Source organism: Lepisosteus oculatus, unplaced genomic scaffold (genome assembly GCF_040954835.1).
Source record: "Lepisosteus oculatus isolate fLepOcu1 unplaced genomic scaffold, fLepOcu1.hap2 HAP2_SCAFFOLD_68, whole genome shotgun sequence".
Lineage (NCBI taxonomy): Eukaryota > Metazoa > Chordata > Actinopteri > Semionotiformes > Lepisosteidae > Lepisosteus > Lepisosteus oculatus.
In genome coordinates this window covers 575,856-588,115 of record NW_027168235.1, presented here as the reverse complement: position 1 = coordinate 588,115, position 12,260 = coordinate 575,856, and the positions used below count along the sequence as shown (strand labels likewise).

Below are 12,260 nucleotides of genomic sequence, written 5' to 3'. Positions count from 1 at the left end.
ACACTCAACTGAACTATGTGTTATGTCTTGTAAACGTAATCAAACATTTCACTTAGGTGTGTGGGTTAACACAAACCCATATTGTATGAAACATTCAGTTTTTCATTCAAGTTTTTTCTAACAATTGCATCCATGCTAGGACTACAGTAAACAACACTTTTTACTAAAGTAAATGAAATTGTTCATTTAACAAGACACATTGTTTTAAATGTATGCAATACGACGACACTAAAAACAACACTGAAACTTTTCATTGAAATACTGGACGAGATTGTGCATATTCAATGGATTTCTCCTGGTGCTTTTTTTCATCAGTCTTTTCATATTCTTGTTCTCTACTCAGGTGTCTCCTGTTCCTTTGGTGATGTCTGCTGTATACACATGGTATCATACACTTGAGCAAAGTGTGATACCACCGTTTGTTCTTCTCCTAAAATAAAGATGAACATTGACAAAAGTCAGAAGCACTCTTTTCTTTGACAGACGAACAAAACAATGCAAGAATAACCATACTCTCTGTTCCTTACTCATTTCTACCTACCTGTTTGACCACTTTGTCTGCTTCAGTCAGGACAGGGTGCTGGGGCTGACTCTGAGCAATCTGAGAAGAGCTCTCTGTGATCTTCTCCCCTACAGTGGCTACATTGTACTCTGTTTGAAATCCAGGTATCGCCTCCGCTAAGTTCCCCGGTCCTTTTTGGGACTTGAAAGGGTAGAATCATTTTGTGACTACATTTCCTTGTCATGCACTGATATGTTCTGGTTTGTGTTCGATTACTGCAGGCGTTCAAGTACTTTCTTTTTGTTGTAGATTGGTAGTGTTTGAGATGGTAGGAACTTGTCATATTCTCAACTCTGAATGCTCTGTAAACATACTATTTTAGCAATTCTTAGAAATCTGAAAGCAGTGTTACCTGTATCATTTTTTGTCTTGGTAGTAGTATTGCAGCTCCAACATCAGCACTTAAATAATGGTTTGTGATGTTACTTGTCCTTGGAGTTAGTATACTCCTGAGAAGTCAAGAGAAATCTTACGTAAGCATTAATTATGTTTCACTTTTGAAAGCAAAGTACGTGTCAAGTACTTTGAAGGCATTTGTTGATACTTTTAAGCACTTTCATTGATTATTATTATCCTTCAATTAGTTATTACAAGTCCAACATTCTCTACATGATCTCACTCCATATTCCGAATGTGGGAATACAGTTGTTTTAAGGAAATGCCACTGAATAGATAGTAGCTGCACTCTACAAAGATGAATTTGCTAATTATCAGTCAGGGACACAGCTTATACTTCAGTAGTCTTAGATCATGTAATGATGATTATTGTACTTTATAACTAGCAAAATCCCCATATCCTGTTCATTGCCCCCTTTTCAGTTATGTGGATTGACTTATCCCTGAAGTGGTTAATTCTCACCTTGACATCTCATAGAACAACTGAATCTCTACCAAGGGTGAATGTGTCCTTCCTCTTAATGTCTAAAAGAAAAGGTTAAAATTCATTGAAGCAAAATGCAACAACCCAAAATGTTGGGGAGGTCGTTTCCACAGTTATTTCATATGACAGTGCTTGGAGTGAAACTACATGACCATGGTGAAGAAGAAAAAACACTTTACCTTGTTCCTCCTGACTGATGTCCTTATGCGTGTTTTGCACAGTTGAGTGTTTTGTGTCTTGTCGCCTGTGTAGGCAACAGCCCTCTTCCCTGGGATAGAACTAGATGATATTTAGACACGTTAATTTGACTTCTCCATTGCTCACATTGATGTGGATATGATTATAATGCTCTGTTTTGTGGGCTTCCCAAGAAAACAATAAATCCCTTACTACTTGTTCGAAATGCAGTAGCACAGATCCTAACCAATACAAGAAAGAGAATATCATTCCTGTTTTGAAAAAACTTCACTGGTCACATGTATTATCTAGGATAAATTTGAAAGTTCTTTTACTTGTTTTTAAAGCTTTAAGCGACCTAGCACGTCTGTACCTTACTGAATGTCTGTCTTCCTATGTTCCTATACGTGACCTGAGATCTGCACATACTGGCCTACTGCAAATACCACATGTGAAATGCAGAAAGAGTGGAGAGGCTGCTTTTTGTTTTTATGCCTCTAAATTATGAAACTCACTTCCACTTTTTATTAGGCAGTCAAGCTCGGTACATTGTTTTAAAAAACATTTGAAAATGTTGCTTTTAGTTAAAGTGGTTCTTTGTTCTTTCTATTTCTGTTTCTTTTTTTAGTTCTCTTTAATTGTTCTTATTTTATTACGACTTTCCTAATTTTTATTTATTTAATTGACATGTATGTTGCTTTACTGTATTGCTGTATTTTCCTTGACAACTGAAAGTATATCTCTCAATTTTAATATTTTATTTTTACGCTTGCTTTTTAAAGCACCAAAGCACTATTTGTATGAACGGTGCTCTATAAATAAAGTTTGTTATTATTAGTTACATTTTTCATCGTAAAATCTGGCGAAGAGTCTTAAGAGAATATCAAAGAACACGTTGCTCTTACCTTTCCATTCCAAGAAATGCCCTCAGCTCGGATTGCAGAGATTGACCTCTCTGTCTCAAATTCTGAGAAACATAGACTCGATTGAAAAATGACCATTTCCTAAGATTCACATAACATCACCAGTCAACATTTGCCACTTGACATCAATAGAAACCATAGAGTACATGACATTTCCAATCAGTTTTCTTTCAAGGTACAATACCAATCGCCTTACCAGAAGAGTTATACTGCGGTAGATAAATATTACAAATGTCAGATACACGCAGAGTTGTTTGGATTACTATGAAAAGATTGGCAAATATATTTATGTTCATTATATTTCTTGGAGTGACAGAGCTAAAGAGAAAAAAATACTCACCTTTATCTCTGCAGACAGGATCGCAAGGGATTCCCTTATACTGGGTTCCTATATAACAAATAATACATTATTCAAAAAACATGATATTTCTCTGTCCATTGGCAGCATGATTGTTTATCATTACAGTTTTAGTTAGCTTTAATTTTGTAAACCCCAAGTAAACATAGTTTGTGCCTTTCTCTGAACTTTTTGGCATTTCAATTCAGTTGTTTGTAAGCTTATTTTACAGTTGCTAGGTTGATGAAGTTCCTGAACTGTGCAGTATTTCTTTTGGGTTTGGTGCGAATCATATTCTAGCGGTTGGGGGAAAAAAGCACAGGTGCCATCCCACCATTAAAGCCTGAAACTTACCTTAGCCGATTCTTCAACTAAACCAGACATGTTAACTAAGTGTTACAGTATGTTTCAAAGTGTGTATTTTAGCAAACACAACTGACGTTCTGTTGTCTCCTTGGAGACACCTGGAACTGGTGTGATGCTGGTTCTATGACATCATTCGTTCTAAATGTAAATGCAGGTATTGGCACAACATAGTAAATTGATGTAAAGTTATGGATCCATTTATGATTTTCACTCAGTTTGAAAGAGTTCCTGTCGTGTGGTTAAACTTTGTGTTACGGAGGGTTAACTGGGGTTCTGGCTACTAGTTAGGCTTGGTCATTCAGTCATCTGGTTCATGAAATAGGAAGCTAAGAGATCTGTGTTTTAGTTTTACTGTTTGATTTTGTTCCATAGAATAAGAAATGTTTCATTAATATTAGTAATAGAGTAGCTGTTTCTCTAAACAGTGTGTGTCAGTTTGCACTGCAGGTGTGCCAGGTAGAGACCATTTAAGAACCCAAAAATATGCTGTCATTTACTGCCGTGGCTAATTTCTGTTAACCTTGTCTCTCACTCACTTTGATGAGCAAAATGTTCATACATAAAGCATACATTTCTGATTGGTCAGAAGAAGCTTCTTAACATATAAGTGTTGTAACAGAAGAAATAAGGTTCTTGATCCCGAGATGAAGTAAAACAGATGAGTTTATTGCATGCAAGGAACAATAAAGCCGAAGTCTTGTTTCCCGCAAGAAACAACAAAACCGAAGTATTGTTCGCCGTACTGTTACAAACTTTTGGGTTATATAGTGTTTTCTTCTCCGTTTCTGACGTCACTCGGTCTGATGGTAAAGAGGGGGGTTCATGGTATTTGGCCAGTTTACGATGTTCTGGGCAAATGGTCAGTTTAACATTACACCCAGGGGGGTTCCTAGCTTGCATCTGCAGTCCTTATCAGTTAACCCCCTTTCCTGCCATAAACCCCTGCTTGTGACTTAGAAGTCTAAACCCCCTACAGAAAGGATTAAATTCAAACCCCCGTCTTCACATCATTCTTCATTCCCCCCCTTATAAAATATGGCATACGTCAGTGTAGCCTATTTTTATACATACAATGTCAGGGCAGATCTTTCCTTTCTTGGCGAACAGGTATGTATTGCCGTGTCATTGTACGTTCCACGGTTATAGCAAGATGTGATACATGTTTTTGTGAATGTGATGATTACAATTATACATATAAACAATACTACTCCTACAGATAAACACTATAAAAAGGTTCCACCCCAGGCCCCAAACACAGACTTTACCCAAGATCCAATTCCCCAATTTTCAGTATAATAGTCCTGATATTTCTGTCCCTCATTGTAAATGTGTTGGGCCAGATCTGAGATGTGCTCAGAATTATCAGGGATATATGTGCAGCATTCAGTGCCAATTACTGCACAAGTTCCTCCTTGGGCCGCCAGTACATAATCTAAAGCTAGTAGGTTCTGCATGGCCACTGTTCTGAGGGCTACCATCTCATCATTAACAGCCTTCAGACTAGATGAGGTAGAATTTGCTATTTCTTCTAAAGTCGAGGCCATTTGAATTAACTCTCGACTCAGAAAGTTCATGCCGGCTTGTGGAAATATTATACCTAAATAATATTCCCAATCAGCCAATTTTCTTTGTGGTCTGTGGTTTAGGTCCGAAGGGGCTGTGGGTTTGAACACGGATATGAGGAACCACATATCCTAAATAACATGAGCCAGACCACTGGGCTGGCAACCATGGGTAGGCTCGTTTTCCACAAATGAAATATGTTCCGTTTGGCGCTCCCCATGCCTCTGAAAATAAGAAACTTATACCGAATTGTGGGGTGTGCCGATCCCATCCTGGAATTTGGAAGGTAGAGGTGGATATATTTGCAGCGATGGTAAGGTTGCAACGACTCCATCCAACCAAGTGCAGACCATTAGTGTGCTGAAAACATATGTTTCCCTCACGTTCCTTATTGAGAGTCAGGTATGGTGGTGTATGGCTTCTGTTATATTTAGGAGCGTAAGAGCCTGTGAAACTCGTGGGCTCTAAGCCTCGCTCCTGTAGATATTGTAATGTTGTGCAGGTTAAAGTCGTGTTATGGCAACCCCCCATAGTTTGTCATATTAAAATCTCCTAAATTATCCCTCCAAATGATCATGCCTATGACTTCCTCGAGACGCCAAGGAATGGCTCCCATAGGAAGTCCTCCCTGTACATATTTGGGTAATGCGGCACACACCCAGCAGGCACTTTGGTTGGTTTTCTTAGCTGTCAGATAGGAGAGGCCTAAAAAGGAATTAATTCCATGTTCTCCTTTGTGGGAGAGATGATCATTAATTCCTGCGGAACATAGTCCTACAGCAACAATTATTGTTATTAACATAAATGATTTCATTCTGAGTCTGTAAATGGGGATGAGGCTCGTCGGTAGTGTGGCGCGTGGATCCAGCGATCTTTTCCTTCCACTCGAACCGCAGACTCGGTTGTCAACAGGATCTGGTAGGGTCCGTCCCACCTGGGCTGGAGAACCTGTGAAGGAAATTTCCTGATCCACACCCACTCTCCTGGGATGAGGTTGTGCCCTCCTTCAGGTGGTGGTCCCCACGCCTCCAGGACCTGCTCGCGGGCTCCTTGGGTGGCCTCTGTCAGCAACTTGCAATAATACAAAGGAATGGTTGATCCATCTGAGGAAACCCCAGTCTCAGCACCTGTAAGAGAACTTGTTTCAAATTATTAAAGGCGGCTTTTGCTGCGGGAACCAAGGCAATCTTGTCCTTGTACTGCACTCCCCCCTTAAGCAGATCTGTTAAGAGTTGTGCTCACCCTGTAAAAAACATTGCACCCAGGCCCTGTTAAAATTTCACAATGCTAGACACAAAAGGGCCTTATCATAACTGCTTCTATTAGACACTCTAAAGCTGAAGCAACTCAGACTTGTGGGTTTCCTCGTCAGGGGAAGCACTCAGAATACCATCAACATGCTGAGTGATCACAGCCAGTTGAAGCCACGTGATACCCTGTTCTGGATAGTCATTCTTTGTAATGCATAATATTCCAACCCAATAGATCTGGAATAAAACCACCCATTAAAATCTGGTACTCGGCAAGTAAAACTTGCTGTCCCAATACTGTGGCCTCCTGCCATCTTCCCATATACATTGCTCTATAGTACACTGTTGAACAGAGGAGTGAAACAAGCAGGACAGTAGTGCTCCAGTATCCCCTAACAGAGAAACCAACACTCCATTAACAGTACATTTTTATCCACTGGACTGGGACAGACTTAGGGAGGCTACAAGGGATTTACAGGATCTAATCGTTAGGTAAACAGATTTTCTCACAAGACGTTATTCTCCCCAGTCTCGATTCTAAACCTACAGCGTTTCAGCATGTCTGGTTTCGAGACATTCGAATAAAACCAAATTGTTTCCATTATTGCAACTAATTGTATAAAAAATACAAAAACTGTTTAACTACTTTTACGTCCACCTGTACTTTACTTATACGTTTCAGACGCTCTTATATTTTCCAATCTCCTTAAGTTGATTTTCGTCAAGTCTCTTTAGTTACGTCTCTAGCCAGTCCCGCTGGCTAAACACACTCACACCGTCATTTAGTAGACCAAAACTCACAGTTACACACATACATGCCGGCACACAAATTCATAAAACACACATACACATCGAGAATATATTTTTCTCTTCGTAATACAATGTGCTGTATTCTTGTTTTACTTCTACATGAATCCTTTTAATTCCTGAAGTGCACTCCAGGTTCGCTGCATTTCTAATTTCGGGTGCGGTACTTTAGCCCACCGGTCAATATCTTACGGTTTTGGATTTGATCGTATGGGGGAAATCAGGGAAGGTAGGTCCGATTGCAGACCCCCTTGACGGGGTGCGAGACAGTGTTAGAGTGGCGCTGTCATCAACGGCGCCAGCCCCTGCTACATCAAGTCCTTTCCCACTTAGAGTGAGAGTACAGATCTGCGGGCGCCCTCCCTCTAACAGGGGAGACCCTGATCCGTCTTTATCACACTCATACCAAGTGTTATCCCAATCAGACCCCCCTTCTCCATATGGCCACTGAGGGATTGATCCCAATTATTTTCGTTTCCTGCCTGTTTGTTCCCCTGTGGGAGAGCAGGATATAACTTACTCGCTGGCTGCAGCACATTAACCAGTGCAGCGTGACCAGGAGTTAATTCCTTCTTTAGTTTCTCATTCTCCTGTACTGCCTCTTTTAACTTTTTTTCTATACTCTTTCGTAGCGAGTAAAGTATATTTTCTTCCGGGTTTTTATTTTCCCCGTAAACACACTTTTAAGTCACATCCCAATTTCTTTCTTTTTCGTCATGTATCTGCCACCACTGGTGCCGGCCGTGCACCAGGGTGGGAGCTACATGCTTGTGCTTTTGCCAATCAATACTCATATGCTTTCTTTACAGGCGTCTTCGCCCCAAATTCCCACTGACAAACTCAGCTTTTTCCATATTTTTCTCCTTCTTTTCCGTCAACTTACACTTTTCCGATATTTAAACGGACCCTTCCACCACTTTCTCAAACCATCAGTTAGCACACATATTCGGTCTCTTTAAGATTTACTTTTGTCGTGTGTGAGGTCACAGCTCATTCAGTAGGGGGATGTTTTCACTTGGAAAAACCTGTGCATTACTGCACTCATTCAGCTAAGGGCGTCTGTTACCTCCAGATCTAAATGCCTCTCCGAGACTTTAGAGAGGACTTACACCACACTGTTCACAGGTAAGAAACGAGACCTCGAAAACCCCCTTTCTTGATCAGTAATTCACCATCCCCAGAACGCCAGCATCGCTGCTTTTGCCCCAGGGTGGACTTACGCACTGAGCTCAATCAGGGCGATTCTCGGGTCTCAACGTCCTTTAAATCCTGCTACTTAATGCTTTGCTCTTTTATTATGAGGTGTGTTTATGTTAGTGTCGTGCGTGTGTATATGTATTTCACAAACAAGGAAAACACCAAAAACATGCATACATATATCTCTTCTACTCCTGTTTCCTTTAAAACAAAAAAAAAACACGCCACGCCAGAAACCACGCCACTCCAATCTGTGCACGATCAAGGCGTAGCTAATCTCAGGACCCCGGGCAATTAAGGCCCACACCAATCCTGGATTATACGTGCATTTAATGCACCACTTGCTCTAGAACCCCGGGCGCAATTAAGGCCCACACCGATTCTGAGCCTCAGAACTCCGGGCGCAATTAAGGCCCAAACCAGTTCTGACCTTCAGAACTCCGGGCGCAATTAAGGCCCACACCAGTCCTGAACTTCACGGTAAGGGTCCAAAACCCGTTCAAAACTCCACGCGCAATTAAGGCATACACCAGCTTCGAACGCCTGTACACAATACCGCGGAACCCCTGCCAGACCAAATTCTGGGCTTACAGCAAACAACCCATTACATACACCGGTGCCTTCCCCGGGCCAGAGGAATTCAGAAACTCACGTTTACTCCGTCATCTCGGGCGATTCTCGCAGGGAGCAGAGATTTCCCAATCGGTCAGAGAGTCGGGACTTTTTTTTTAAAAAAGAGGAGTCCTTACCTCTTAGTAATGTGAGCGCTAGCCTTCTCTCCTGCCGATGGGAAGTTCTGCGCCTTCTGGAGCATCCGCCGACTACGCCAAATTTGTTGTAACAGAAGAAATAAGGTTCTTGATCCCGAGATGAAGTAAAACAGATGAGTTTATTGCATGCAAGGAACAATAAAGCCGAAGTCTTGTTTCCCGCAAGAAACAACAAAACCGAAGTATTGTTCGCCGTACTGTTACAAACTTTTGGGTTATATAGTGTTTTCTTCTCCGTTTCTGACGTCACTCGGTCTGATGGTAAAGAGGGGGGTTCATGGTATTTGGCCAGTTTATGATGTTCTGGGCAAATGGTCAGTTTAACATTACACCCAGGGGGGTTCCTAGCTTGCATCTGCAGTCCTTATCAGTTAACCCCCTTTCCTGCCATAAACCCCAGCTTGTGACTTAGAAGTCTAAACCCCCTACAGAAAGGATTAAATTCAAACCCCCATCTTCACATCTTTCTTCATAAGGTATAAACAAAGTCAGAAAGTTAGGCACTTAGGTCAGCCTTAGGCAGTTAACCAAGACCATAATCCGATAAGAAGCTATTCCCTTTCATGTTGCTAAATCACATGTAGGATACATGAGTTACACCTCCACTTAAGAGACCTTAAAGAGACCTTGGCCAGCCAGGAGTGTAGAAAACCGTAAAACAGTTCTTGAGGACCTAATTGTTAACTCTTAACAGGCAAAGGTTCCTTCAGTCCTATGAGAAATATTTTAGAATTGAACTAAAGTGTGTTTCCGATACAGGAGCATATGTCTGTCAGGGCCTGTTGGAGAGGCCCTGCATGAGAACCCCTGGCTGCAGTTCCACATCCCCCTGAAAGTAAATAGAGCCATAAGCACGGAGCTAAGGACACTGCTCCAGGACATGCTGGCTGTCGATCCTGACCAGCGACCAGAAGCCATCCAGCTGAAGAAGCAAGTCAGGCAAGCCATGGCACGAGAGAAAACATCTTTGTAGTGACTGATAGCAAGATGTCCGTGACCAAGGGCAAATCGTCTGAGTAAAGTCTGATTTCATTTTTATGTCCCGAAAGGCCACTGCCTTTGTGCTGTAGATTTCTGATTTAGACGGGCATTTCTATGGACAACTTTGACTTTTCTGTGGGTCCAATGAAAATAAGTTTTTTAACTTATTCTTTGTTACAGTTTTCGAAAGTTTAAAGACATTCACTGAGTTGACGATAAAGGAAAAGTTTCATCTTTCACCTCTTGGAAGGTAGGCCGGTCAGAGGTACAATATATGTCTTCATGTCTTCATCCTTCATGTTTGTAACTACAGGTTTCACAGTGTTGAGCTAAGACACAAAAACACCTACAAATGGCAGTTCCAAATGTATAAACCTGGGCTGAAAAAGTGTGTACAGTATATACTCTGTGTAGGTCTGATAAAAGTATTCGAGTCAAAGTGTCATATGGATACAAATTCTCATGATTTTGTATTGTGTGTTTTTTCTCTGTTCTGCTTTATTGAAAGAAATCAGATGCTCTTCCTGAAACTTACCTTAGCTGATTCTTCAGCTAAACCAGACAGACTTCTGAAATTCTCAAATATTATCAAATCTTGTTGGTTCAGAGGTGGTGGAGCCCATTACCAACAGACTCACAGCTGAAATTGCTGTGAAAAGGGCTTCTACCAAATATTACCATGTGGGTGAAAATGTATACAATTGTAATATTTCCTTTTTTCCCATTGAAAGTATAACATATGTGGTGTGAGATAGAGGTCCTCATTTAATTGCATGAAACTCTGGCACTGGCGCAACAAACTGAACAAAGTTCAAGGGGGTATACGCTTTCTGTAGACACTTTATTTCCTCTTTTTCCATACTCTAAGAAATGATTTGGGAAAGCTGTGGGACACTGGAGGTCATTACACATGAGCCTCTTTCTGCACCTTTTAAGCCATTGAAACCTAGTTGCCTTGTTACAAGGTCTAATATTACAGTAGGTGTGGTTTCCGTCTCCTAATTTCTGAGAATGATCAAATTGGGGAATAAGTTGTAGGGAATACCACTCTTGCACTTCTAAGAAAAGACTATCTCAAATGAAACTCGCTATAGAAAGACATCTTGTTGAAAAATTCTTTATTTTTTGTCATTTCTAAAGAAAAAACATTCATCAAGTCCTTCACAAATGTTTTGTTTGTGACTTTCTCTGTTGTTCCCTTTCACACTCAACTGAACTATGTGTTATGTCTTGTAAACGTAATCAAACATTTCACTTAGGTGTGTGGGTTAACACAAACCCATATTGTATGAAACATTCAGTTTTTCATTCAAGTTTTTTCTAACAATTGCATCCATGCTAGGACTACAGTAAACAACACTTTTTACTAAAGTAAATGAAATTGTTCATTTAACAAGACACATTGTTTTAAATGTATGCAATACGACGACACTAAAAACAACACTGAAACTTTTCATTGAAATACTGGACGAGATTGTGCATATTCAATGGATTTCTCCTGGTGCTTTTTTTCATCAGTCTTTTCATATTCTTGTTCTCTACTCAGGTGTCTCCTGTTCCTTTGGTGATGTCTGCTGTACACACATGGTATCATACACTTGAGCAAAGTGTGATACCACCGTTTGTTCTTCTCCTAAAATAAAGATGAACATTGACAAAAGTCAGAAGCACTCTTTTCTTTGACAGACGAACAAAACAATGCAAGAATAACCATACTCTCTGTTCCTTACTCATTTCTACCTACCTGTTTGACCACTTTGTCTGCTTCAGTCAGGACAGGGTGCTGGGGCTGACTCTGAGCAATCTGAGAAGAGCTCTCTGTGATCTTCTCCCCTACAGTGGCTACATTGTACTCTGTTTGAAATCCAGGTATCGCCTCCGCTAAGTTCCCCGGTCCTTTTTGGGACTTGAAAGGGTAGAATCATTTTGTGACTACATTTCCTTGTCATGCACTGATATGTTCTGGTTTGTGTTCGATTACTGCAGGCGTTCAAGTACTTTCTTTTTGTTGTAGATTGGCAGTGTTTGAGATGGTAGGAACTTGTCATATTCTCAACTCTGAATGCTCTGTAAACATACTATTTTAGCAATTCTTAGAAATCTGAAAGCAGTGTTACCTGTATCATTTTTTGTCTTGGTAGTAGTATTGCAGCTCCAACATCAGCACTTAAATAATGGTTTGTGATGTTACTTGTCCTTGGAGTTAGTATACTCCTGAGAAGTCAAGAGAAATCTTACGTAAGCATTAATTATGTTTCACTTTTGAAAGCAAAGTACGTGTCAGGTACTTTGAAGGCATTTGTTGATACTTTTAAGCACTTTCGTTGATTATTATTATCCTTCAATTAGTTATTACAAGTCCAACATTCTCTACATGATCTCACTCCATATTCCGAATGTGGGAATACAGTTGTTTTAAGGAAATGCCACTGAATAGATAGTAGCTG

General features: G+C 40.5%; 1 long non-coding RNA gene across 1 annotated transcript; it reads left to right on the top strand.

Moving 5' to 3' along the window:
* The first annotated feature begins 9,522 nt into the window (after positions 1 to 9,522).
* LOC138233646 (uncharacterized) lies at positions 9,523 to 12,050 on the top strand. Its single transcript, XR_011187576.1, has 3 exons — positions 9,523 to 9,771; positions 9,994 to 10,063; positions 11,584 to 12,050. It is a non-coding gene; the product is annotated as an uncharacterized lncRNA (long non-coding RNA).
* The last annotated feature ends 210 nt before the right edge of the window (positions 12,051 to 12,260 follow it).